The sequence below is a fragment of the Dermochelys coriacea genome, chromosome 6, assembly GCF_009764565.3.
Source record: "Dermochelys coriacea isolate rDerCor1 chromosome 6, rDerCor1.pri.v4, whole genome shotgun sequence".
NCBI lineage: Eukaryota > Metazoa > Chordata > Testudines > Dermochelyidae > Dermochelys > Dermochelys coriacea.
In genome coordinates this window covers 86,829,271-86,856,925 of record NC_050073.1, presented here as the reverse complement: position 1 = coordinate 86,856,925, position 27,655 = coordinate 86,829,271, and the positions used below count along the sequence as shown (strand labels likewise).

Genomic DNA, 27,655 nt, shown 5'->3' with positions numbered 1-27,655 from the left:
TTTAATTCTCTTTTAATTCATGCTAACTAGGATGCAGTTATTAAACAAATAATGAACCAGCCAAGGTGACTATTTCCGTCTCTGGTGACACCATGGAACCCTTGTAGGTGACACACAGACTAATATGCAAATACACAAAAGGAGACTCAGCTTAGAAAGAGATTTGTCGGAGAGGAGAAACATACTTGAAAAGGAATTGCACCGGTGGACCGGACACACATTGCAAAAGGAATTCATCTTGTCTCCCAATTTCCCCAAAAAGGATCAAATCCAACTTACTCGCTAAAGTGATTTTATACAAAGCATTGTCGGGCACGTTCCAACGTAACATACAAAGAACGAGAACACCAGCAGGTGCCGAGGAATCTGTCGTCAGTCCTGCTTGGGATGCTTGCTCAGTAGCTCTCCTCCACTCTTTCCCCGTGCTGGCTGCCCTTATTGCAAGCCTAGGAAGACTGGCTTTCCACAGATGAAGCTTTTGCCTTTCTTTCAAATAAGTGAACCCAGTAAAATATCTGTGTTTTAATGTACTGTATCTACTTTGTGTGGACAGTATATATCTATTTACACCCACGACTAGTTCATCTAATAGAAATTTTACGTAGCCTTGAGCACAAACAGAAAGTAAATCTGTGAAAGCAGAACATGCATGGTAGATTTTCTGTTTCATCAGTCTGTGTTCCCCAGAGATGAAGCATTAAAGGAAGAAGTTGCAAGAAGGAAATTAATAAATTGGCACAAACTAAAGTCAAATCAAACTCAGTTGTGGATTCCTTAGAGAGATTTTCCTTTCACCTAAGCAGGCTTTTTGGTCTGCACCTGTTCTAAAAGGAGATTTGCTTCCCTCCAAGCCTCAGACAGGAGCATTGATACCCCCTCACACAATCCCCTCCCCACCTCTATACAATTTGTCCAAAAGATAGGAAATCTGCAGAAGAATTTCTCCTCGGGGCTATTGTGGGGGGAGAAGGAAGGAACCTCAAGTAAAAATTGCTTTTCCCCCTTCCCAACTCAATGTCAGACAATACTCAAAAAGAAAAGCAGTACTTGTGGCACCTTAGAGACTAACAAATTTATTAGAGCATAAGCTTTCGTGAGCTACAGCATTGGATGCTGTAGCTCACGAAAGCTTATGCTCTAATAAATTTGTTAGTCTCTAAGGTGCCACAAGTACTGCTTTTCTTTTTGCGAATACAGACTAACACGGCTGCTACTCTGAAACCAGACAATACTCAGGCTCACACAAGTGCCAGCCTGTCATTTCCAGCACAGGCAAAACCAAACCAAACCAAACAAACAGGGCACCTACTGGTTGTGGTAGCTGAGAGGGTCTGAGATGCAAAGTTCGGAAATGTCCATCAGTCCAGTTTTAGCATTCCCAGTTGGCAGAGAAAAGCAACTAAATTACAGTGAAGAGAGAGTGAAGGGGGGAAAAGGGAGCCACAGAAAGGGGACCAGACTGCAAGAAAAGGGACAAGGAAGGAAAGAAAGGGGGTGGGAGAAAAAGAGGAGACAGTTAAAGAGGGTAGGAGAGAAAGAGAGACAGACATATGCACATCCACACACATGCACTCATCCAGACACACTGAAGCAGGCAGAGGGAAGGGAGGCAGCTGAGAAGACACAGGCACAAGAGATTTAGATCCCACTAACTCCACTGTAGCTTTAAGACTGAGAGACTGATGAATATGGCAATGCTGCTATTGGTTACCACTCAGGGGCTGGACTTGAAGTGACAGAGCAGAACTGGGCAGGGAGGGGGGTGAGAAGGAGGGAGGTGGGGGGCAAGCTGGTGAGACTTCAATAGACTAACATACCCACACATGGGCTAATAGCATCAGAGGAAGAGAATGCTGATCACACAGCCATAGAGCTTGTGATCCTGCAGTTGGCTAGGCAAAACCAGGGGGACAGGGAGTGACCTTCTGTCCTTTATACGGTCCCCCTTGCCTTCTACAATGTGAATTCCACTGGCAGCAGAACTGAGTGAGACAGGACCTCGTGGCTGGTGGGTCTCCTTTGTTTTTTGTTTGTTTCTAGATACATAGCCTGTGCATTCCTCTGAATGCCTGTGACTGTTAAAGTGTCTGCCAGGGGGAACACTTTGGGGTCAGCAACAAAACCTCATGCTGCTTGTGCATTCATAGCAATTCCTGATCATTTCCTCAAGTTATCAGGAATCACAAAAGGCTTCTCATCAGAAAGTGTTGAGGAAAAACTCACCCTAACAGAAAGGAGAGAGATGGCAGACACAATATAGTGCTAAGTAGCAGCCCAATACCAGCTCCCAAATGGACACTGCTGGATACAGCACAGCTGTATCCGGGGAGGATCCTATCCACCCCTGACAGAAATCTGAGGGTTCTGTCTCTATTTACACTTTGGCAGTACTTGGATTGTCATGCCAATAAAGTCTCATAAATGAATGTGTGTGACTACCAGTTTGAATGCATGTGGGAAACAGAACTTCTTGGATTTATTGGCACTCACCAAAGGATGATGTCTGTTAGTCAAATGTCACAGTGATGGGTGATTTAGAAATGCAAATGATAATAGTAATATTAACTACCATCACCTGATTCAATCTTAAAATGTAAGTTATTGTGACATGGTAACTCTCCTCGCATGTGCATGCACACACACACGCTTCAGCCTCTTACCTACCGACTCACTGTACTTAGTGTTCATAAAGCACTCAAACCCTGAAGTGAAAGGTGCTTTATGTATTATTACAATCTACATGCACATCCACACATGTACTTCAGTGCATGTCCAGAGACACTATCAAATACATTCACACACAGTAGTCCACACGCACACCTAGACATGCATACATACAAGTTTACATACACATACATGCACACAGACACATGCACTGTCACGTGCAAACACATCACTCCATTTGTATATCTATACAAATACACACACAGTAAACAGATATACACACACACATACACACACACTTGTATGTATGTATCCAATTCAGTGCTGGGCGCACACCAATATACACACACAGTGACTCAGCCCACCCAAAATACACACAGACAGACTAATATATGCAGATCCCCATATACAAACCCGCAAATACACACAGAATGATTCATTCTGAAATATACATATGCACCCTCTTTCATACAAAGAATAGGGTCTGACTCTGATCTCATACCAATGTAAATCAGAAATAAATTCAATGAAACCCATGGATTTACAGTGGTATAAAACCTGAATAAGCGAGACCAGAATCAGACCTTCAGGGTAAATGCATGCATTCCAGATACAAACCTTTAACTCTCGCCCAGAGGTGCAAAGAAACACCCTGAGAGGTTAACACACCAGAATACATTGATACATACATTTGCAGAGAAGTACTCACAAACCTTCTCAATCTCAGACTCAAACTATCAATCACACTCATTCACTCTCTCACACACAGAGAGACATTTTCAAGGCTCTGTACACTTTTATTGGCTGTCATTAGAATCAACGGGATCTCCCCCAACTCCCACACCATCATGTTCACACACAAATTTTCACCTTCAAACAACACAGTTACATTGGCACACCCACCCCCATCCAAACACTCACACTTAACCCCACACATGCAAAGTCAGAGTCTCGCAGACATGATCATACTATACAGAGACTCACACTGGTAGTCCCTCTCCTACAAAGTTCTATTACTGATCTAGTTGTTTGTTGCTGTCTTCCATGTTCTAAACCAGACACATGCAAATCTTATTTTCACTTCTCTCTGCCCTGCTTTCTACTTTTTTTTAATCTTTGGAGTTTTGCTACTCAATGAAATAAAAATTAATTTAATAAATAATTAAGAAAAATAGAGATTTTTAAGCCAAAAAAGTCTTTCTATATATCTGTGGACAGCAGAACCTCTTGTTCTCCTATGCCAAGGGGGGGAAAAATTCAAGTTAGGGCAAAGAGGAGATTGCTTCATTATATAACACAGCATTAAATCTGAGTCCATAATTGGAGGCTATGGTGTAATACACCAGGTACAGCACTAGGCAGACTGGAGCTATTCAAATGAGAGGAACTACACAGCACAATGGCAAGTGAAATTTGACTTGGTTCAGTATTCAGCAATGTACATTGGCTAAAGTAGTTTAAATTTCTCATATAAGCCAAGTGGATCCGTATTTCCAGGATATTGAAGAAGGGATAAAATAATGGGCTAGATCCTCAGCTGGTACAAACCAGCATAGCTCCACTGAAGTCCACGTTAAGTCAGTACAGCTAAATCAATTTACATCAGGTAAGAATCTGCCCCAATGTGATCAAAGTACTGTATAAAATAATGGTGTGCCCTGACCTGGAGAACTGTGTTTGATTTTGATTAACTCACCTTCAGATGTAACAGACTAAATAATCAAAGTAAAGTGATAAGAATGGTTAGAGGTACAACATGGTGGGGCTTACAAAGAAAGAGACTGCAAAAGTGAGGATGATTCAGTTTGGAAAAGAGACGGGAAAGGGGACTGGAATGGGATGTTTGAGAGTATGACATACTTACAGCAGAATATAACAGGTGATTTACGGCAGAATATAACAGGTGACATTCAGATTATAGAAGAGCTGTGTAAGCTCAAAAACTTCTCTCTCTTACCAACAGAAGTTGGTCCAATAAAAGATATTACACCACCTGCCTTATCTCTCTATATCCTGGGACCAACATGGCCACAACTCCACTGCATTCAGAGTATAGACAGTTCTGAGAAACAGGATTTATATGAACTGGAATAAACATTTACATGCATACATCTTTATGCACAGGAGCATATAAAGACTTAAGCACTTAAATCTTTACCTCTGAATTCTGCAGTTCACTAAGACTTTAGCATGTAAATAAAAAAAGACCTGGGGAAAGGACTCTGTTTTGAATAATGAGGATTTTCAGATAAGTGAGATTTGGTTAATAAAGGTTCCACTAGTGAAAGTCCATAGTTCCCTGCTTTACCCATTTCCCAGAAGAATAATAGTACATTCAGTAAGTGTAAAACAAAATAAATTAAATACTATTGTATATACTGCAGTATATATTGTTAACTTGTGAAACTCACTGATGCAGGAGGCATCAGGCAAAATATGTGGATTGATTTTTGGAACTCTGACTATTAATAGCATTTGCAACTCTTAAGACATTTCTACACCAAAACTTAAGTTGACCTATATTAGACCAACTTACAGCCACCATAGTAATTACTGAGGTGGTGCATGTCCACACTACACTCCTTTGGTCGGTGGTACACCAGAAACACTTCCACTGACCTAAGAGAAGCAGTGCGGGGAGTGCCTCAGCTCCACTCACAACTCCCCACCAGAAGCCTGGCTGCCCTACAGCACCCGGCTCACCACTGGCTCTCCCCCATACCCCATTCTCTGCTGGGAGCCTGGTTCCCCCCGCGCCCTCCGCTTTTGCCTTCCCACTCCCTACTGGTGGCCCACTTACCCCATCTTTGCCTCCCTGCGCCCTGCCAGGAGCTCATTACCCCCCGCCCCACCAGGGATGCCAGGAGCAGCCCAGCTCCAAGCGGCATGCCCAGGCAGTGGGCAGCAACCTAGCTGGGAATGGGGAGGATGAAGCCATGAAATTGACAAGAATGACAGTCAACAGCCAATGTAAGTAAGTAACGCAGCCTCTATATGGACACTGTCACCCTAACTACACCAACATAAGCCCTATGCCTCTCGTGGATGTGGAGTATTATGTTGGGTGTAGCAGAACACTTAGGCCATGTCTACACTACCCGCTGGATCTGCGGGCAGTGATCGATCTATCGGGGATCGATTTATTGTGTCTAGTGTAGATGCGATAAATCGATCCCCGATCGCTCTGCCGTCGACTCCGGAACTCCACCACGGAGAGAGGAGGAAGCGGAGTCGACGAGGGAGTGGCGGTCATTGATCCCACGCAGCGAGGATGCAAAGTAAGTGATTCTAAGTCAATCTAAGATACGTCGACTTCAGCTACGCTATTCTCGTAGCTGAAGTTGCGTATCTTAGATCGGTTCCCCCCGCCCCAAGTGTAGACTAGGCCTTACATCAGTGGGAACAAAGCTGTAGTGTGTATACTGACAGACATAAAGCTGCCTTATGTTGACCTAACTGTGTAGCGTAAATCAGGGCTTAGAGCCTAAAACAATGAGATAAGAGGAAATCATATCTCAAGCTTAATGACATAAAGGTATTGTTTGTGGATTTTATCCTCTTATTCCACATGCGTTGATGGCTTTTTGAGCCTCTCTCTGAACATCAGATATTGTCACTGTCAGGTGCCTGTCACTGCCAGAGATGGGATAACTGAAGTAGATGGACCAACTGTCTGGTCCACTATAGCAAATCTTACAGTACATTCCTACAGTGCATTAAAGGATGCAGAATAAAGAATAAAATACATTTATAGTAGCAGAGATCAACTTTCCTTACTACTACGTAAATGAAAAAGTGAAGCGGAGGTTTTATTTCCAAGGCCAGAGGACTGGACCCTGTAAGAATTTTCTATTACTTGGTACTTACGTTTTATTAGACCAAATGATTGATGGAAAATTAATCACTTTATCTGATGGTTGCACACAGTACTAATGTCAGTGATAGGTGAATTGCAAAAGGCAGGTTGATTCAGCATGGATATGTTTACACATTTATCCAAACTTTTGTACTCCCAATCATTCTTCTCTTCAGATTTCTCTCAATCTTCCTCCAAGCAACTGGGTCAGGCTGCCCCTTGCCCTGGTATGCTGTCTATTGTCAAGAGGTGCAATGATCTACCACCTTCTTTGGTAAGTCTTCTTCTTGTTCTGAGGGTGAATGTTCTCTCCACTGTGGTTCACAGAAGCCCAGGAACACCTCTGGTGGGTCTTGTTTTCAAGCGGTAAAAGCAACCTTGCCAGAACATGTGACTCAGAGTATACTATGGGATTGTAAAACCCTGGAGTACATTGTGTGAGAGATGAGAGATCCCTTTAAACCCATGAGATTAGCAGGTCCTATTGGAAAGGAGAAAGGGATATAACCAAAGAATTTCACAAAACCAAGCATACTGTGGGGTGTCTTTATATTTTAAAGTGGCAGATCAGTGGGATCCAACAGGAGGATTACTATGGCCACTACACCAGCCTGGAGGGGCAGGCAATCTAGTCAGCCTCAAAGGAGGAGACCTGATAGGAGGGGTGGGGAGCAAATACCAGGATGCTTCCTGAAGGAGTCTGAGGTCAGAGCAGGGAGCAGACTGTTCAGAAACCACTGATGATGAAATAGAAGCAAGTGGCCATCCAGTTGCCCCTTGAAGACGTATTCCCAATGTTGCACAGTTAGTGATGGATGATGGGAGGGATTGGAGAAAATCCACAGGGGTTCTGTTGGAATATGCCCTGTGATATGGAGTTTGGAGGGACCTTTATCTAATCTGAGAATGCATAGGATTTGGTTCAAGGGTGGTTGAAGCTTCTGATTGGTCTTATTTATCTGAAATCGAGTCTCTCATTGTGGACTATTGCTCACCTGCTGCATCCTGGCTGATTTAGTGAGCAGCCATTTTGTGTGCTGCTTCAGGCAATGAGCGGTCAGCTTGGTAACTGGCCTTTCAGGCAGCTGCCACTTTCCCAATAACTGAAGTTTTCATTTTATGTCTAAACTTTTATCAGGACCTAGGGGAGCCAGCCAGGGAACCATCCAATTGGCTGGCATAGGCTCCATGTGGTCTAATTAACTGACATCAGTAATACAATGGCGCTTTGTGCTCAGATAATGGGCTCCTGCTGACAGGAACTGCCCAGGCAAAGATGAGATGGGAATCTGTGAAGCGGCTGGGCAGACCCATTTTTGGTGCAAAAATTATAATCACTTTAGACCCAGTGCAAATGGACAAATGACACTTTCCATGCCTCTGGAGTAGCTAAAATTTAGCTACTAAAACGTAGCTACTAAGTGGAGCCCTACTTCCTTCCTCAAGAATCTGAGGGGATGGCCACTATAGGCTTTGCCACATCTGCCATCTTGAAGTCTCTACGGAACAGGGCCACGAACCCAAGACGCTGTCTGTGGAGCGTCAGAGGCTTCATTTTGCTTTCAAAAAGCCGATGTTGACAGTGCTCATAAAGCTTTTCTAGCTTCTAAAACTGCCAGCGGGGCTTCCTCCCCTCACAGAGGAAAACAACAATGGCAACAGTGAGTAGGTTTGCCAACTGATCTTAACCCTGCCCTTGAATGATCACCTCTAGGAGAGAGACATGAATTCAGTTACCCTACCACTCATTCAGTACATAGTCATTCTGCTGGGAATACCAACAAGTGAGCCACTACCCATGGGGACGGTTTTCATGATGTGGGCATGTGGATTTGATTCTCTCCAGTTAATATCACACCTGGCTCACTGAACAGTCTTCTTAGTGTATGCGCAATGTGCCTCAGGTAGCATGTGACTAGGATTCATCACTGAATTTGGTCCACTGCTTGGATCATTAGCTTCTCCAAACTGGGCCAGGTACTGATAGGAAGTGTGATGTGACCACTGATCCATAACCCCCACCGCACAGTTATCAGATGGCAAATACTTTCATTCGCTAATAGAATGGAATGAAATCTGTGTCCTATAGGCAAATTGTTCTATAGTTTGATATCAATCCTCTAAACCAGACTGTTTCCTGCCCAGAAAGAAAACAGCAAATTCACATCACTATAGATCTTTGGTACTTTTACTGGCTTTCTGAGATCTGATGAACTGAGATTTTCTTGAGACTTATTTTCTGTTCTTTAATGGCTAAGCTATTTTCTGATGGATTAATTTTTACTTTTTTAACTTTTATCATGGAAGAATGGTCAACTTTCCAGCAAGCTGATTGATTGAATGACAGAAATTTCATTTGGTCTAATACAGCAGCAACCTACAAATCATGCCAAGCAAACCTGATTTCACTCTTTGATAAAATTATGGTTTTTTTGTAGATAAGGGGAATGCAAACAGATGGAACAGATCTAGATTTTTTTTTAAAAGTCCCCACTATAATCTCCCATGATATTCTTGTGGGAAAGTCAGTAAGGTGGCATCTGCACAGAAAAAAAATTTGATGCAAAACTTAGGACAGCTGGGCAAGTAACTTGGGTATACATGTCTGTGTCTGACACCATTAAGGTACAGCATATAGCATACTGATGTGATAAACAATTATTTTATGCTGCTTATGAACAAGTTACCTGGAACTTGTTTACCTGGGGACGTTGTGGAATCCCCATCATTGGAGCTTTTCAAGAACAGGTTAGACAAATACCTGTCAGGGATGATCTACAGGGTATACTTAATCCAGCATCAATGCAGGGGGATGGACTAGATGACTTCTTGAGGTCCCTTCCACAACTGCATTTCTATGATTCTATGGCAATAATATTGTAACAAAACCATTACCCACTAGGGCTTCACAGATGTATCTATGTTGTACACATGATCACTCAACTTCACAGTGGCAGTGTGGGTAAAATCAGATCTCTTGCCCCTAACAATAGGCCCTAACCTCCTGAGCTAAAGAAGAGCCTCCCTTAGCTGTTGGCAGAAGTACACCACTCCCATTCTATCACCTTCTACAGCAATCAGCTATCCCCAACTGCAACAATACATAGGATCCTTCCCCAAAAAGAGTGAAAACAGCCTACTCTGCTCCGCTTTCTCTACACTTGTCCCTGTAAAACTCTTCATGCATAGATCACACAGTACACATATTGCACAGTACGAAATGTTTATCTGCCACTCCAAAGACAATTTTCTAACATGAACCAAGCCCACACAGACCTTTCCTCAAGCAAAATTATTACCCTTACTTGTTCATTGCATCCATCTGAAATGCACTGCTACCATGCTCGTAGTTAAGGCTGCATATTTACTGTAGAGGGCAATAAGTGGCAATGGTGTGTGCTGTGCATTTAGGATGAGGTAGTGGTGATATGTAAAAGGATGGATGTGTATGTAGATTAAATATACTCTCCTTGATTTGGAGGGTTTCTGTCAGTGGGATTTGCCTTAACTCTTTATTAATGATTTTTTAACAAGGGAATATGTACACCAGCCAGTTCATTACCATTATGATGTACTTCTATAGAGCCTTCTGTCTGCAAATCTACTTGTGTCACAAACATTAATTAGCCCTCAGACTCCTGGAAGATAAGTCACTATTTTCATTCCCATTCTATAGATGGAAAAAACAAAACACTGAGAGGTTAAGTGACTTGCCCAAATGTCTTGATTTCTGGTCCTCAGCTAGAGCTGCAGAATTCTGTTCCCCAAAAATGTGACCTATTTTAAGATTGGTAGAATTGAGAGGGGGAATAGTCATCAAGTTCTGATTTTTTTCCCCTTTCCCGTTTAGATACAAGAGTGTTAAGCAGCCTTGAGATAAGATAAAAATAGCCACTCCTTTGTCATGGAGAAATCAGAAGACAATCTAAACAAGAGTCCCCATTTTTGTAGGTCCCATGCTATTTTTGCCTTTTTATTCCAGCTTTGCAGTACTAATGGCAGGACAAGTTCTATTTCCAAAGCAGTGCACGTGCATGACACGCCTGATGCAAGTTTACACACAAAAAAGCATCCCAAAAAGAGGCACATCAACTGCTGAATTCAAAACAAGAAGTCGGGGCAGGAGGTGAGCAAGAAGTATTTTGCCAAATGGAAAAAAATAAAAGGTATCTGGGAGGGAGGTTTTATTTTCCATCTTTGAAAGAGGTTTTAAAATGGAAGGGCGGTGAGGTGGATGTGGGAAGGAAATCTACAAAAAGGATTTGAAAAATCAGCTCCCTCTTGCATCAGTGCCTTTGTTGGGGCACTTGATATGGAATTTTTGGTTCAGAAATGTTTAACAAGACTTCACAGTATTTTTGATCATATTTTAGCAGCCTATTGCTTTAACAGATCTTTGCATAAATCCATTCAAACTACAGCAGACAGCAGCCTGCCACCCACAAAGAAAGATGGATAGCTAGAAAGGCAGATAGATGGATCTATTACACCAGGCAGAGCTACGATGAGAGCTGTGGTCTGGATCTAAACTTTGACCTATTGGTGATCTTCTCCCTTGTGATTCCCTCCATTTACTGTATTACATTCAGCCCTTGATGAGGCTGCCCTGGTAGGACAGGACACAACTGAGGCATTAAATGGTGAGTGATCTTATTCAAACTGACAGTTACATATTTTCTATTAGTATGCTTCCCCTTCTCCCCATCCTATCTCCAAATCCCTGCAGAGCTGCAACAGAGCCTTCTCCACCTGTGACCTCAGAGACACTGCTCACAGCCCAGACAGCAGCACTAGGGTCCTTTGTTCAGCTGCGGGGCAGGAAAGGAAGAAGATCAAGGGGCCTTGAAATACCTTCACTTGGGATGTCACCAAGACTTCCATTACAAAGCACCAAGACATCACAAACACAGCTTCCCCAGGCTGATTGGTCACCCAATCAGATGGCAGAGAGAAGCAGACAGCATCTAGCCACCTGCAGCTCTTTTATTTCAGCACAAAGGTTGAAAGAGCTAGGGGCAGAGAGTCACAATGGAAAGTCAGGGGAGTAGGGAGAAGGTTAGCAGGATGCTCATTCATTCCCCTGGTTCAGGGGAGTTTTCTGTCTGTAACTCGTTGCACCCTAACTAGTCTAAAAGAAACTGACCTCAGGACCCTAATATTTACGATGATAGGCTCTCGACTAAACTGATCAAAAGAAGTGCTTCCTTGTTATCAGGAGGAATAATAGTTATTTGCTCCTATGCTGCAAGGAAAGAGTTAAAAAGTCATTGCAATGTGTGCTGCAAGGGACATGTTAATGGGTCTGATGTAGAAAGGCAAAGGGGCCTGAGGAAGTGGAATGCTTTATAGCTGCTATCATCAAGGGAACACACCTTAATTCCCACTGAAGGCTGCATGGGGAAGAGAGAGGGAAAATTTTCAAGTTTCAAAACTTCTTACTGAAAAAATCTCAAGTTGCTCTGAGCTCCCTTTCTCTGGAACAACAACAAAGGGGGGTGCAGTGTCACAGGCTGTATGATGACTCAGTAAATACTTCGTTTTGTTGTCACAGAGTATATGTCACTTGTGGCTAATTTGGGTTCCAGACCGGTGCCACATTCTTGATTGCTTTACGAAAATTACCAGAGAAGACAATTATGAAGAAGTGTCCTGTTTGGAGATCTCTTACAGTCAGCTTGGAGACGAACATAAGGTAGTTCTATAGCTAGTACAATCAGCAGCCCAGCAGGGAAGGATGGGCCACCCGCCAAGAGTAAGGTGTCACTAGGTGCTTCTACAATGCCCTGGGAGGCACTGCAATGTGTGGCCATCACTTCTCTTTGTTAAACCTTCTCTTTCTTGTGAGCTCAGAGAGCTGGGGGATAAGCAGAACAGACTGGAAAAGATTTGTCGAGTCATTTATTACTTCCTCACATGTAATTAGGATTCTGCAAACTAGTCCTATTGTGGTGACTTGGAGACCCCTGACTGTATATCCAGAGGAAAATCCTTGGGCAGGACTCAGAGTGCCCTAATAAAACCCTGCATTTCGATGTCAGTGATAATTGCACAGGAAGGGGCCTCAATCTTATTAGCAAAGCAGAGCAGTTAGAACAAAACTTTTGGTCAGTGGCCACGATAGCACCGGGGCTAATGACCAAGATGCAGAATCTGCTCATTCTGTTTCATGGTCAGCAGCATGGTAGCTGCAGTCTAACCAGAGGCATTGGATCCATTTTGCAGCACAACACAGGGAATTTCACCAGGCAGGCAGCCCAACACAGCTATTCCCCTGATATGGCAGCACAACACAGGGACATACTACAGAGCACAGAAAGTGAGCTCTATCTGAACATACCTAGCGCATTCAGCAGCACGGTAGGTGTGCTCTTCCTACGCAGACAGAACTAGTAAATTCATAAGCAGAGCACATGCATTCTACTGGGATATACCTAGATCTAGACCATCTGTATTCCAATGCAGCCACTGAAAATGCTCCTTGGGATTAGACTGTAAATTCTTTGGGGCAGGGACTATTTCTCCCTGTGTACTATATCATATATTTTTACACACACACACATACACAGAGTATGTATCATTAATATAAGATACTACAGTATACCCTTGCTATCGAGAACCCCTGGGGATCCAAGCCATTTGTTCAGTATAGCCAGGGGTTCATGATAGTGAGGGTGGGGGAGGTGGCTCCCAGGGCCATAGCCAGGACAGTGCTCCTCCGGCCTTGGGGCTGCAGTGGGGAGAGAAAGAGAGTTCCTCTGGTCCTGGGGCCACTGCAGGTGCTGACAGTGCTCATCCAGCCCCAGGCTTGCCACTGGAGCAGAATGCTACTGCAGTCCCGTGGCCAGAGGGGCACTCTGCTGCCAGCCCCGTGGCCAGAGAAGCATTTTGTCCCATCCGTGGCATTGGAGCTGGAGGACCTGTCAGCCCCCCACCACAGCCCCAGACTGGAGGAGCCCCCTCCCCCTTGCAGCCAGAGGAGCTCTCAGCCCCCCACCACAGCAGGCAGGGCTGGAGGAGAGATCCGGGGACCACATTCACTATAGCCCAAGGTTCACTGTTGTGAAGGGCGTTATAGTGAGAGTTTAGTGTAGTAATGACTGCTTTTGGGTCAGTTATCAAATGCTTACTTTGTGTGGCTTAGTGGATATCGCACTGGATTGACCTGAGGAGACTTGGGTTCTACTCCCAGCAATACCACTGGCCTGCTTGATGACCTCAGGCAAATCACTTCACCTCCCCATGCTTCAGTTTTCCCATCTGTAAAATGGGGATATGATACTGACCTCCTTTGTAAAGCACTTTGAGATCAATGGATGCAGAGTGCTGTATAACAGCTGGGTATTATCATTATTTCAAGTGAGCAGGACAACTCTCACAAATATTTTTTGTTCTCTCATCATTAGAGCTGGGAGCTGGACTCGTGGGTTCTATTTCCAAATCTGCCATTAATTTACTGTGTGGCCTGGGACAAGTAGTTTAACCTCTCAATGCCTTGCTTTCTCCAGCAGTATAGCGAATATAACATTTCCATCACAGAGCACTGTGGAAGTTAATTAATTAAATATCTGTGAGCTGCCTGAGAGCCTCAGATGTGCCCCACAAGCTTCTTGCACAATGGGTGACAATTAGCTACATGCTGCAATATCCAGGGGAGAGAGATATGGCACCAGAGCTCTACATCTCCTGGGTGCTAACGGGCTAAGCCAATGTTACTGGAACAATTTCCTTGTGTGGTTGGCAAATGCACTCGCTAAGATGCCAACTTCAATGAAACCAAGAGGGGACACTGAACACATACAGACAAGGCGAACACTCAGTATAGAGGAAAGGGAATTTTGACCACTGGCAGTGGTCAGGACATGGTGAGGGGTGGCAAGGTACTGTGCACATCAGTACTAAGCAGAACACTGTGTGTGGTCAGCATGAGCACTTGCCAGTCACAACTCTACTGATCAGTTGCCATAGGAAACTGATGGGGGCTGTGAGGCATACACAGGATCCAGTAGTAGTGAAGGGGTTAATTGATTAAATATCCCCCTGCTTCACTTAGGTTAATACTGCTGATGAGATCCAAAAAACTCTCCCCAAAGAAGCAATTGCTCTTTCAGGAGGAGGAGAAGGAGCTGGATCATCAGATAAGGGTGAAATTGCTTTAAAAGCCATTTTAAATAAAGCAATTCGGGCACCCAGGGGCAATTTCAACTTCTTGGGCTGATCAGGAGAGACAGAGGGGATTATTTATTTATCAAGTTCCTTTCCCACAGGACCAGACATTTTGACTTGGGAAGGTTTAGGAGGGCTGGGGAGCTGCTCGGAATCCTCCAGAGGTTTCCCTAGGCCAGGGTCTCAGGAAAGTTAACACAATTCATGTCCAGAGTGCCCAGGTGATACAGGCTGTGCAAGAGTCTCAGTGAGAAAATAGCAAAGGATACTGAAAGCATCAAACAGGCCTCCTGAGGGATGCAGCACACATGGGCTCTGGGCACCCAGCATACCCAGCAGGCTCTGACTAACTTTCAATTAAGTCCCTTTAGAGCAACTGTGGTTGAGTACAAGGGCTTTTCTTTTTGCTTGTGGTTAGGCTGCTTCCCTTCAAACACAGAGCAAGTGCCTCCAGGGACTCGACAAGTGTTTAATAGACATGTGTGATGGAGGGAACTCCAATGAGAGGACAAAGACCTGACACTCCTAGCAGACACATTCAAATCAGTCCACAGCTGGCAAAGCAACTCAGGGAGCGATCAGCTATAAGATCCGGCTGCTTAGAAAGCAGGTCAAGTCATCACCTAGATCCAACCCATACTTAAATACCCCAGATTTTGCCATGTGTGCCAAGATATCAGGGCAGGAGTACAAAAATCGCTCAGGAGGGAACATTAGGACACAGTAGGAAAAAAAATAAAATAAAAGCATCAGGAGTTTCTCTTGCCCTGAAAACTCTGAAATTGCTAGTGCAATTTCCTTCCCTTTCACCAAATCAGTGACTGAGGAGGAGTTATTTCCTAAATTCAGAAAGTTCCCACTTGTATCCGGCACAGCACCTTTCACCAGTGATAAATTCACTTGAAAAAAAGAGCTACAGAGACACAAATCCCCACAGCAACACCGTTCTGATGTCACTAGCAGAGTCATAGGGACGCAGCGTTCCCATGGTGATCTGACTCTGATGTCATCTGCAGAGTCACTGGGACATGGATATACCATGGCACTGAGAATATCAAGCAGCATGTGTTTTTTCCATTGGGAGGTACTAGAGTGGAGCAGAGACTCAAAATAGCCACCAGGTTGGACTTGGCTAGTCAGGTCCTTACACTTGAACATAGTAGTAGGTAAGATATACCAAGCTGTCCTGCTTTATGGCTGCCTGTAATTCATTAGCAAGGAGGTAATGCATTGAGGAGGAAAGGGAAGGCTGTAAATTACTACTTCAGACACACACCTGGCAAATAAAGGATGATGGGTGGAAAGCTCATCTTGTTCAATCCTGGTGATTTCCTTCTGCCTCCCTGAGTTTTGCCAGCACTTTTCATTGGATACAACATTCTCCTTCACTCCCCATCTTGAACTATTGTATAGTGTTGCTGTGTGCTGTTAAATGCTGCTGCATTTCGTCCAGAAGTGGTTTCATTTCAGTGATGGGCAAAATCATCTCAATAGTTTGGATATTTGGGATCCCTTGAAAAGGAAAGCACTACTGGAATGAGACGATATCATCATCATCAAACCTGGGATCCAAGATGGCCCCAAGAGTCAGATGGCCTCCAAGAGTCCTAATGTTCTTAGACTCACCCATGCAGACCTCCCCCCTCCTCCCAAAGAATAGGGCTTCTCTCCCAATCTTGTTACATGTAATGGACTGATTTACAAATGGAAGAAATGAAGTAAAAAGAATTCTGTGCCTGCCACAAGAGGGAATGTGAAGGGAAAGGGGAAGAAAGGACAAACCTTCCCGACCCCCTGAGAGGCAACATCCAATTAGATCTGTTCTATTCATACTTTCAAAGGGGTCTCCTTTGCTACCCATTCATTTCTGAAGGGACCAGCCACATCTTCAGGGTTGGTGTGTCAACATAAACCTTGTTTCTCACTCTGTGCTCATTATTATGTGATGATAGCCTGCTCAGGCCTGGACAAGAGATGGATACAGAGACTGTCTCTGCCCTGCTGAGCTTAGAATGCTAAAGAATCAGGGCTCGCTCTTGGAAACTCCACAGTCTTGCTGCTTTGAATATCAAGACTTGTGGGTTTGGAAATGGCCATGATGCCATAGCAAGCCTACTCCCAGTTCCTAGGTGGCAGGGTTAATAGATTTTGTGGTTTAAAAAACATTGTTAGGGATAGTTGGTTGATCCCTTATGTTTCTTACTAACAATTTTAGGATATAAAATCCTAAACACATGGGCGGTGGGTGAACTACAGGCTCGGGGAGGCTAGCCCGCAGCCTACCCCTTCTGCCTGAGGCCTACTCCCCGTTCCCTCCCCAAAGCACAGAGAACCCCCCCACACTCCCCCCAGCCCCAAAGCACTGGGCGGCGCAGCCCCAGCCCTGGAGTGCTGGGCAGCGCAACCCCTGCCCCGCCCCAGCGCTAGGCAGCCCCAGCCGGAGCCACCCCAAGTCCCAGCTCAAGCAGGCTCCTTGGAAGAGAAGCAGCCTGCCTGGGCTGGGACCAAGGGAGAAAGGGGCCACAGAGCGGAACATGGGCGGGGCCACATGGTCCTTTTTGGGGAGGCACAGCCTTCCCCAGCCTATTATACTGCCACCCATGCCTAAACAGTTTTTAAAATCCTGTTTCCAATCGGGCGGTTTGTTTACTTCTTGCTTTTCTCCCAGGTTGGACAGAGAAACAGACAGCTTTGCTTTTGCTTCTGGTCATTTTCTACTTAACCTTGCTTTCAGATTCCCATGCACTAGCAATGTGCATCCTGATGCAATGTGTGCGTTGCAAAAATGGAAGGGAAACATTTGTTTTTCAAAAACCCTTTGCACTGGAATTTGTAAAAGGTCACGACAACATTCATATTAGACTTACACCTCATTTTAGCAGAAATGTAATCAGACCCAAACTGAACACAATGACATCCATTTAACAACCAGAAGGCTTTACTTTGTCAGTTCCTTTGAGAGGCTACCCCACTGAGTTTAGACTCCCCCTAACAAGGACTGAGACTTCTGCCCGGAGGGGCTGTGATACCTACAATGATCAGCAGCAGGTTGGTAGCCTTTCAGTGGGACCTAGTATTAGCCACGCTCCTCTCCCACAACATATTCTCCTTGCGCTCAGGCTGGTCTACATGAGAAAGTTGAATGAGTATAGTGTAAGGTGCAATTTTAAACTGATTTAGTTAAATTGGTGCAAAAGGCAACTCTTATTTCAGTTTAAACCAGGATTATCTGAGAAATGGTATAAGAAACGAAAATAAACCCTCAAACTGAGGGGGTCTGAAGAGGGTCCACACAGGGTTTGAACTGCTTACCTATATTAGATTAAAACCAATTTAAGTTACATTGGTGCAATTTATTCATGCAGATAAGTTCAAATTAGCTTAAATTGGTAAGGACCTGAAATCAGTTCAGGTGATACAAGGCACTTATGAACCAAAATAAGAGTGACCATACAAAAGGGTTGCACCATTTTAACCATAGCCACAAAGCAGCATTAGCTAGGGGACTGGTGGGGGAGGGCCCACATAGAGACAGGCACTTGCTCACAGTGGGATGGGAGTCACCACATTAGAATCGACAGTAGAAACACTTGTTGGAGAAATAGTGCCCAAAAGTAACAGCCTAATAAGAGCCAAGAGCACCAGAACAGGCCATGTTCCTTCCATGTTTGAGAGAAGTTCCCACAGCAAGAAAACCACCACTAAAAACCAGGAGGATTTCCCTGTTTCCAATGACATCGGTATGTCACTGTGAGCAGTAGGGTCCTAAGTGCCAGATTCACCTAGCAGGCTCTTGTAGAGATTAGTTATTACAGTGAAAATCTAATACAAGAAGGTATGGTGACTCCTCCCCTGGGGAACGGCCCCCGGGCCCTTACCAGGGATGGTTGCGGGGCCCAGCCATCAAGCAAATCTTCTGAGGGGGACCAATGCCCTTTGCTAGTATGGAGGCTGGGGCCAGAATCTATTACTATCAAACATAACTACCCAGCTCAGGATGTCATTGCGGCTGGTGAAACGTTAGCTAATGAAGATTGAGTCAGGCAGGCAGAGACTATCCCCTCAGCCTGTTAATCCACTTAGGGGAAGGAGAAGGGAAACCTGATCTGAATTCCTGTGTTCCCTGCAATGGCCTATATAGATTCTGGCACTTGGGAGAAGGAAAAGAACCAAAGCTGTATTGGTGAGAGCTGTGGAATAGATTTATATGCCCTTGGAGAAAGAGGAGGAAGAGGATAGACTCAGGATGCAGCCCTCCCAGACTGGATTTTGTGCTCACTAGCAATGGATTCTGGGTACAGCTCCTGGGATGAGCAAAAACTGAACTGGGTTTGTGTGTCCCCTGCGATGGATTATGGGGGTATTGGATAGGCGCAGCTGTCAGACTAAGTGGCATGGATAGTGCACAGCACCTAACATCCATTTCCAGAGGAGCAGAGAGGCTTAAAAAGGGGTTGGCTACAACTCCAGAGGCCCAAAAGTCTGAGAAAAAAGGGGAGAACATATTCTTCAAACTTCTGTTTCCCTCCTTCATCCCTGACAGATCCTATTCCCTCTTCTCCAGCTGCTGTGGCTTTCACAGCAGCAACAGCAACCTGAAAGCCAGCTGGAATTAACCTGAGCCTCTTTGCAATCTCCATTCAACACAGCCCAAACCCAGCATGCTGGGACTGTGGCTGCCAGACCCAGGAGGTGTTGGAATATCCTTGACCACTAGAGGGTGCTGCCCATCTCAAAGACACAGTCAATGTCACAGAGAGCGATCCCATGTCAGGGATTCACTGAGACAGTGAAAAGAATCTTTATTTCCAACAGTTGTGCAATCAGAGCAGCCAAAAATTAGAAGCTGAATAATTAATGAATTCAAACCAGTGTATCTCCCCTCCTCCACATCGTACGGTTCCATTTGTCCTCTGCCTCCTGCTCAGTCAGATGATTTCCCTTCTATCAAAGGTTAAAATCACTTTTATTCTTTTCACCTAGGTCCTAGATCCAAAGAAAACATACATTTTCTGCTTGACAGATCTGTAAAGAGCGAGACACTCAGCCTCTGAGCACATGCAGTTCCCACAATGCCCAAAGGCCCAACTTATGTCCATGCTGCCACAAGGAGCTGGATGGAGGCAAGGAAATGCTCCGTCCCCCACAGTTACTGCACTGGCTCAGTCTACCCGCTCCATGCAGTTCTCCAGAAAACGAGGTGCCCCGCAGTGGGGGAGATGCCAATGGGCAATATTTTCAAAACAGATGTGACCAAGTTTGCCTGTGCAGCAAGTATAGCTATGTCTGTAAGACAAGCTATGCCCACTGTGCTGACCCAACTGTGCATTTTGTAACCACATCTTTATGATGTTTTTCCCCTTGCCATCTTTCCCTGATTTGGAGAGTTCTGCCACTCATTTCCAAAACTGTAGCTCATTAAGGAAGGTAGCAGGTCTAGTGGCTAGAAATAACACTGGAAATCAGAATTCCTGAACAAGTCAGTCCCCTTTGTGCCTCAGTTTCCCCATCTGTAAAATAATACTGACCTGCTTCATATTGTGAGGAGGCAGGGGAGGGAGGGGGACAATGATTATGTTTGTAAAATGCTTTGAGAGCTATACATGGAAGGCCATAAAGAATGACAAGAAATTCTGGTCAGGATGCTGAGCCAGTGAGAAGCAGCATTGCTCTTTTAAGTCAACGTAGCTACACTGATTTTTACCAGCTGAGGATCTGGCCCTACACTATTTTATTGAACAGGTTTTATTTCTCCCAGAGGGAAATTGTAGATTTTGTGCTCCCATGTGGATGGTGGCTCCCACCTGAAGGTACTCACATTTTTTCCTTTCCATCTGACCAAATGCAGGAGCAGATAGTTTGCTGTTTATTTCCTCTCTCCTTTGTGAGTGCCATTCCCTGCCTAGCTGTCTTCGTGCCTGTAGGGATGCTCACCAGAGTTCCTGCTCAGCAGCAGCTTTCAATTTATGGAGCATTTTGGCACCACTACTTCTATCCTCCCCTCCACCTCTCACTCTGTCCTGACTGACGAAGAACTTGATTGATACTTTTCATTTATTTCGAGTTTAAATAGTGTGTGGGTGATGAAGGGATGAGAGTGGGGAAAGGTGTTAAAGAAATTTTTAAAGAGAGGGAGTCACAGGTTAAAGGGAGAACCAGGCACAGTGCAGGCAGATATTATACAAGTTTCCCACAACCTTAACTTGGCTTTTAGGCTGCTTATGACATTTTCAGAAACATACCTGTTAACCTGGAATTTCTTATGCTCAAGAACTTTTTAATGGATTTAAAAAAAATCTATTTAGTCATATTTGATTCATCCACAAAATATGGGAGGGAAGAGGGCATTTGCCACCATTCAATAATAATGAGACAGAGCACATGTAGTGACTTGGACTTTCCAAAAATTAACCAATATTAAAAAATGTCAACAGTTCTAGTTAAGAAAGATGTTTTATATAGTCCTAGAATTGTGCTTAGCTATTATGTGTCCATAAAGCGCTGACAAGCTCCTATCCTGATTAAACTATGACACAATCTAAGTTAGACGTAAAATAATGAGCAATGGAAGGGGAGGAGAAAGAATATAGGAAGAGTGCATTTTACAGAAGGTGCTTAGAACTTCTAAAATCAACATCACCTACAAGATCAAATGGAAGCAAACACAGTTCAAATATTGATATTTTCTACTTGTAATTGTTGCAAATAGTCAGCAAGTGGAACTTTCTCCATCGTAAGTGTAGGAAACTTCACAAACACCACAGTACCATAGAGTGGCAAAGGCTAGGTTCAAATACCACAATGATCAGCACAGTATAAGACACCTACATGAACAGATTTTAATACCACCCATTTTATCATTTATTATTATAGTATACATCCCTGAGACACATATCTCTGAATAAGTACATAACGAGTAAGCAGAGATGCAATTTACACAAAGTTAGGCATTTTGAGTGCTGAACAGTTCTGTATTCTCTCTAAGAAAATTAATGTTTGCCAGGCTTTTCTTCACATGACAGTGAAGATTTTCAGGTCATAGCTCCAGGTTTTCATATGCCCCAGTGACATTCTTTGGTCTTGCATTTTGCTGCAAGCAGTAACAACTATTTAAAAAAAAAACAGGTTGACAAAAGCTCACAAGTATCCCCGATAATTTATTAAGAGTAATTACCCTGTTAAAAGCAGCAATATGTGGTTCTCAATAATGTTTGCATGTAGCGAAATTATGAGCCTTATTCTGCCACTCTTACTCACACAGAGGACTACCTCAACAGTGTGACTTACAGAATCAGATTCCACTCAGTGTGAGTAAGGATACTGGAATTTGTCCATATGTAAGTAGCTGATATGCAACTACATGAAACAGCAATACATATTCTAATGGCATAGATTGAGGGCAACATGATTCTTAAGCACATAAGCAGAGCAAGCACCTAACCTATTAAACTCAATGATATAGTATTACACGCACACATATATTAAAAGAACATTATTTTATGTTATTAAGGTTGCAAAATCAAGCACTCAAAAGTTACAAAATACCAGAAATAAGATTGCCTGTGCAGCCTTATGATTATGATTGATCATGTAAATAAAGATTCTTACTGTGTCTTTGCCCAGTCCTAGTTCTTCCCCTCACCCCACAATGCCCAGTTCCATGTTCTCTGTCCCACCCTCCAGCCCTAATTACTGCCCCCCCCGCCAGCTTCTTGTCCCAAACTATTCTCTCACACCCTCAGACACTCTGCATTCTTGTCCCCTCTGCATTTAGCAGCTTCCTTCTTCGTGTTGTCTGGTAATAGCAAGGGGGCTCATAGAGGGCACAGGAGAGACAGGTTCAGCCCTGAATGGACAGAGCGGGTTTTTTTGCTGCGTTTTTTGGGAATTTTGCTGCTATAAATGTAAGATGTCTCTACTGAGCAGGTACTAACTGCATTTTTTCAAAAGCTGGTAACTTGGCCAGATTTCCACGGGGATGACAGAAGGCATATACCTGACCCAAAGGCCAACTCTGCCAAAATTCAAGTCCCTGGCTCCAAAGCATTAGGGCAACAGGGGTTTTCAAAGAAGAGATCCCCACAATTTTTTTTTAAAAACAATTGCAAAACCATGTATTATGACTGAACCATTTTGGTGGAATTTTTTTTCAAAAATATTCAGCCTAATGCAGACACCTGGCATGGGAAATTTCAGTCCAAATAGTTTGTTTGGCAAAGTTGTAAGCCACTGAAAATAGGTTCTTATAAAGGTAAGTCCAGAGCAACCTTAACAAAAGGCAATACTACCCTGCCCAATTTACAAGTGCATCCCAAGACAAATAATTTATGGATGTTCCAATTGAAGGTGCAGTAATTGGATCGTTTTAACAGGTTGGTCTTAGTTTTTAAGACTTGACAGTGTTTGGCTTGCTCTGTATTTGTCCTGCAGACCTCCAAGGGAAAAAGGAGTGTGTAGAACATGCATTCTTTATGTATCACATACCATCTTACAAGCTCCAGTATTTGTTTATTTCACATAACTATATCAGGCCTAGGATGAATTATCTCAGACTCAGTTACACAGGCAAGTATATACACATTTTCAGTACAAGATTTCAATTATCTAGTTATTAATTTGCCCAAGAACCACCAAATCCTGAGACTATAAGTAGGCCTACCTCAGCTCTCCAAACCTATGACTACAGCCTTCACAAACAAATGCAATAGGAAAAGGAGTTGTAGCTAAGAGGGCCACTACTGAGAGATGAAGCAGACTCCCCTGTAGCTCTGTCGGTAGTCCGACTGCTTTTGGATGCACAAGGTCCTCAGCTCAATTTCTGGCTGCATTCCTCACACGCAAGGCTAATCCTGCAGTTGATGTTTACTCATTTACCTCCTTCTTGGTATTCCATAGTATCTACAGCAGATCCTGCCATTTTTAATTATTCTTGACAGGATGCACTACTCATTCTCATTATAGTCATAGGAGAGATGGAGACACTTCCCAAAACAATTCTCTCACTTGGGATCAGATCTCTCACATTTGTTTGCAGCCTAGAGTTGAATTGTTGAGAAACTTCCAAGAAAACCCTTTCGGGGGCGGGGGGGGAGGGTCAATATTATTCTCTATTATTTGCACTGCGGCAGCAGTGCCCAGAGATCAGCAAAATGTCTAGTGCCACCCCTGGGCAGAGCCTCGGAGTAGGCCTAAGGTCCTCATTTCCAATACTGTACTTTAGCCACAAGTCCACCTTCCTTTCTGATGAGCAATGAAAACCTTCCAGTTTTCGTAAGAAATGTTGCTTCCAGGAAACTTGAAGTGATATCTAGCTGCATGGCTGGCAAGCGTGGGAATGTCCAGGCACAAAAGGGCAGGGATAAAATGGCTAGAGGAACCTTAACTGAATTCTTTGACTTTCACGCAATTACAATCTAGATCTCAATGCTATTGTGATATCATAGATTTTGCTTTTAATATTATAATACCTGCCCTGGTCACAGGCAAGTTAGTGCCCATTTCATACAGATGGGAAAAGAAGGAGCTGTTCTCTCTGATGAAGTCTTGTTAGAAAGACATTTCAAAAGGGAGGGAGAGAGAACAGGGGGATTACAACTCAAAGGTGCATCTGACCACTCTGTACTGTGTGTTTGCACAAGTGTGCGAGTGTATCCCTGGGTGATGTTATTCACAGGCACTGGCTGACAGTAAATAAGACAGTCGAGCTTGATTCATGAGGGATGGCAGGAAATCTATAGCATGTGGGCTATATAATCTGCTTGTTACTGCGTAGCAAAATGAAAGAACAACAGTCCGATTACTGAGTCCTTGTTGATCCTGGGCACATCCTTCAGGCTCTGCTCTGTGCAGATCAGCCAGGGTCTGTCTGGGTCAAGGGGAAGTCTGCCCTGGCACTGACAGCAGGGAAAGGCAGCAGCATTTTGATCCCTTGGAACAATTGTGCTGCCTTGTACTGGATCCAAATGGAACAGGGCTGGTGGCACATTTTTTAAAACAATCAGCTGGCTCCAGATTGGTGTGATTCACCTGAGCCTCCAGTCAATAAGTGGCTCAGGCAGAAACAGTCACCATTCTAGATTTAACCTTACACACTGGGATGGTCCCATACATGCTGGCCTCATAGGCTGCGGCTGGATGAGCCAGACAGCAGCACCACCATGTACATAAGGTGCATCTGGCTCAGCACCAACAAACTGGAAAACACAGGCCCTGAGACAACACAAAAAAGTCAGGGCATAATTACACAAAGCAAATGAACAGAACAATACAGGAAACCACAGTGTTACAGAGTTAGATAATAAATACAAACTGGAGGGAGAGGAGGATTCAGAGACCAGAGAGAAAAGGGACATCTGCAAACGGAATTTAAAAACAGATGGAGAGGAGATGAGGGAGAGTTGTAGGGAGCCTGTTCTAGGTGTCTTCAGCTGCAGAGGAGAAGGCTCTCAGACCAGCAGTGGAGCGCATCCATGAAGGGACAGAGAAGAGGTTTATGATGGATGAGAGGCAGTAGCAGAGAAAGCAGCAGATAGGCCTGCAAAGTCAGCTGGAAGGATTTAAAACCAAGGAAAGTGATTTTGCATCAAATCCTGAAGCGAATGGGGAGCCAGCAGAGTCATTCAAGGGTATGTCTACACTACAAAATTAGATCCAATTTATAGAAGTCGATTTTTAGGAAGCAATTTTATACAGTCTATTGTGTGTGTCCCCATTAAGTTGGCGGAGTGCATCCACAGTATCATGGCTAGCGTAGACTTTTGGAGCGTTGCTATCCCACAGTTCCCACAGTCTCCGCTGGAATTCTGGGTTGAGCTCCCAATGCCTGATGGGGCAAAAACATTGTCGCGGGTGGTTTTGGGTACATATCATCAGTCGCCCCTCCCTCCGTGAAAGCAACGACTATCGTTTTGCACTTTTTTTTTCCATTCAGATGCCATGCTGCTGTCAGCAGACGGTGCAGTAGGACAGCTAACCATCATCATCATCCACCGCTTCCGCTGCAACTCTGCAGACATACCATGGCAAGCATAGAGCCCGCTCAGCTCACCGCTGCTGTTGTGAGCATTGTAAACACCTCGTGCATTATCCTGCAGTATGTGCAGAACCTGCAAAAACAGGCGAGGAGGCAATGACAGCACGATCACAATAGGGATAAGGACATGGACACAGACTTCTCTCAAAGCACGGGCCCTGGCAATTTGGACATCATGGTGGTAATGGGGCAGGTTCCTGCCGTGGAACACTGATTCTGGGCCCAGGAAACAAGCACAGATTGGTGGGACCGCACAGTATTGCGGGTCTGGGATGATTCCCAGTGGCTGCGAAACTTTGGCATGAGTAAGGGCACTTTCATGGAACTTTGTGACTTGCCTTCCCCTGCCCTGAAGTGCAAGAATACCAAGATGAAAGCAGCCCCCACAGTTGAGAAGCAAGTGGTGATAGCCCTCTGGAAGCTTGCAATGCCAGACAGCTATTGGTCAGTCGGGAATCAATCTGGAGTGGGTAAGTCTACTGTGGCAGCTGCTGTGATCCAAGTAGCCAATGCAATCACTGAGCTGCTGCTATCAAGGGTAGTGACTCTGGGAAATGTGCAGGTCATAGTGGATGGCTTTGCTGCAATGGGGTTCCCTAACAGTGGTGGGGCGATAGATGGAACGCATATCCCTATCTTGGGACCGGACCACCTTGGCAGCCAGTACATAAACCGCAAGGGGTACTTTTCAATGGTGCTGCTAGCCCTGGTGGATCACAAGAGACGTTTCACCGACATCAAGGTGGGATGGCCGGGAAAGGTACATGACGCTCCCATCTTCAGGAACTCTGGTCTGTTTCATCAGCTGCAGGAAGGAACTTACTTCCCAGACCAGAAAATTACTGTTGGGGATGTTGAAATCCTATAGTTATCTTTAGGACCCAACCTATCCCTTAATGCTATGGCTCATGAAGCCATACACAGGTACCCTGGACAGTAGTAAGGAGCAGTTCAACTATAGGCTGAGCAAGTGCAGAATGGTGGTTGAATGTGCATTTGGGCGTTTAAAAGCACACTGGTGCAGTTTACTGACTAGGTTAAACCTCAGCGAAACCAATATTCCCATTGTTATTACTGCTTGCTGTGTGTTCCACAATATCTGTGAGAGTAAAAGGGAGACGTTTTTAGCCGGGGTGGGAGGTTGAGGCAAATTGCCTGGCGGCCGATTACGTGCAGCCAGACACCAAGGCCATTAAAAGAGCACAGCTGGGCATACCATCAGGGAAGCTTTGAAAACCAGTTTCATGACTGGCCAGGCTACGGTGTGACAGTTCTGTTTGTTTCTCCTTGATGAAAACCCGCCCCTTGGTTGACTCTACTTCCCTGTAAGCCAATCGACCTCTCCCCTTCGATCACCGCTTTCAGAGGCAATGAAGTCATTATTGTTTCAAAATCATGCATTCTTTATTAATTCATCACACACATAGGGGGAAAACTCACAAGGTAGCCTGGGAGGGGTGGGGAGGCAGGAAGGACAAGGCCACACTACAGTTCAAAAAAAACAAAAACTTATTGAATGCCAGCCTTCTGTTGCTTGGGCAACCCTCTGGGGTGGAGTGGCTGGGTGCCCGTAGCCTCCGCCCCTGCATTCTTGAGCATCTAGGTGAGGAGGATATGGAACTTGGGGAGGAGGACAGGCAGTTATACAGGGGCTGCAGTGGCAGTCTGTGCTCCTGCTGCCTTTCCTGCAGCTCCACAAGGTGCCTGAGCATGTCACTTTGCTCCCCCATTAGCCTCAGCATTGCATCCTCCCTCCTCTCATCGCACTCATTTAATGCTTTCCTGGACTCTGCCATTGTTTGTCTCCACGCATTCTGCTGAGTTCTTTCAGTGCGGGAGGACTGCATGAGCTATGAGAACATTTAATCATGAGTGCGTTTTTTTCACCTTCTAATCTGCGCTAGCCTCTGGGACAGAGATGATAGGGGGAGTGTAGAAAC

General features: G+C 44.5%; 1 protein-coding gene and 1 long non-coding RNA gene across 3 annotated transcripts in view; one reads left to right on the top strand and one right to left on the bottom strand.

Annotated features, from left to right (window-relative positions):
• Window positions 1–27,655, bottom strand: part of ESRRB (estrogen related receptor beta) — a 237,324-nt gene that overhangs the window by 115,809 nt on the left and 93,860 nt on the right. The gene's annotated exons all lie outside the window — the stretch shown is intronic.
• On the top strand, window positions 5,750–25,667 carry LOC119857668. 2 transcript variants are annotated; one of them, XR_005293665.2, is made up of 3 exons: window positions 5,750–5,942; window positions 6,697–6,794; window positions 25,614–25,667. It is a non-coding gene; the product is annotated as an uncharacterized LOC119857668 (long non-coding RNA). The 2 variants fall into 2 exon arrangements; XR_005293664.2 differs by lacking the exon at window positions 25,614–25,667 and adding an exon at window positions 10,503–10,643.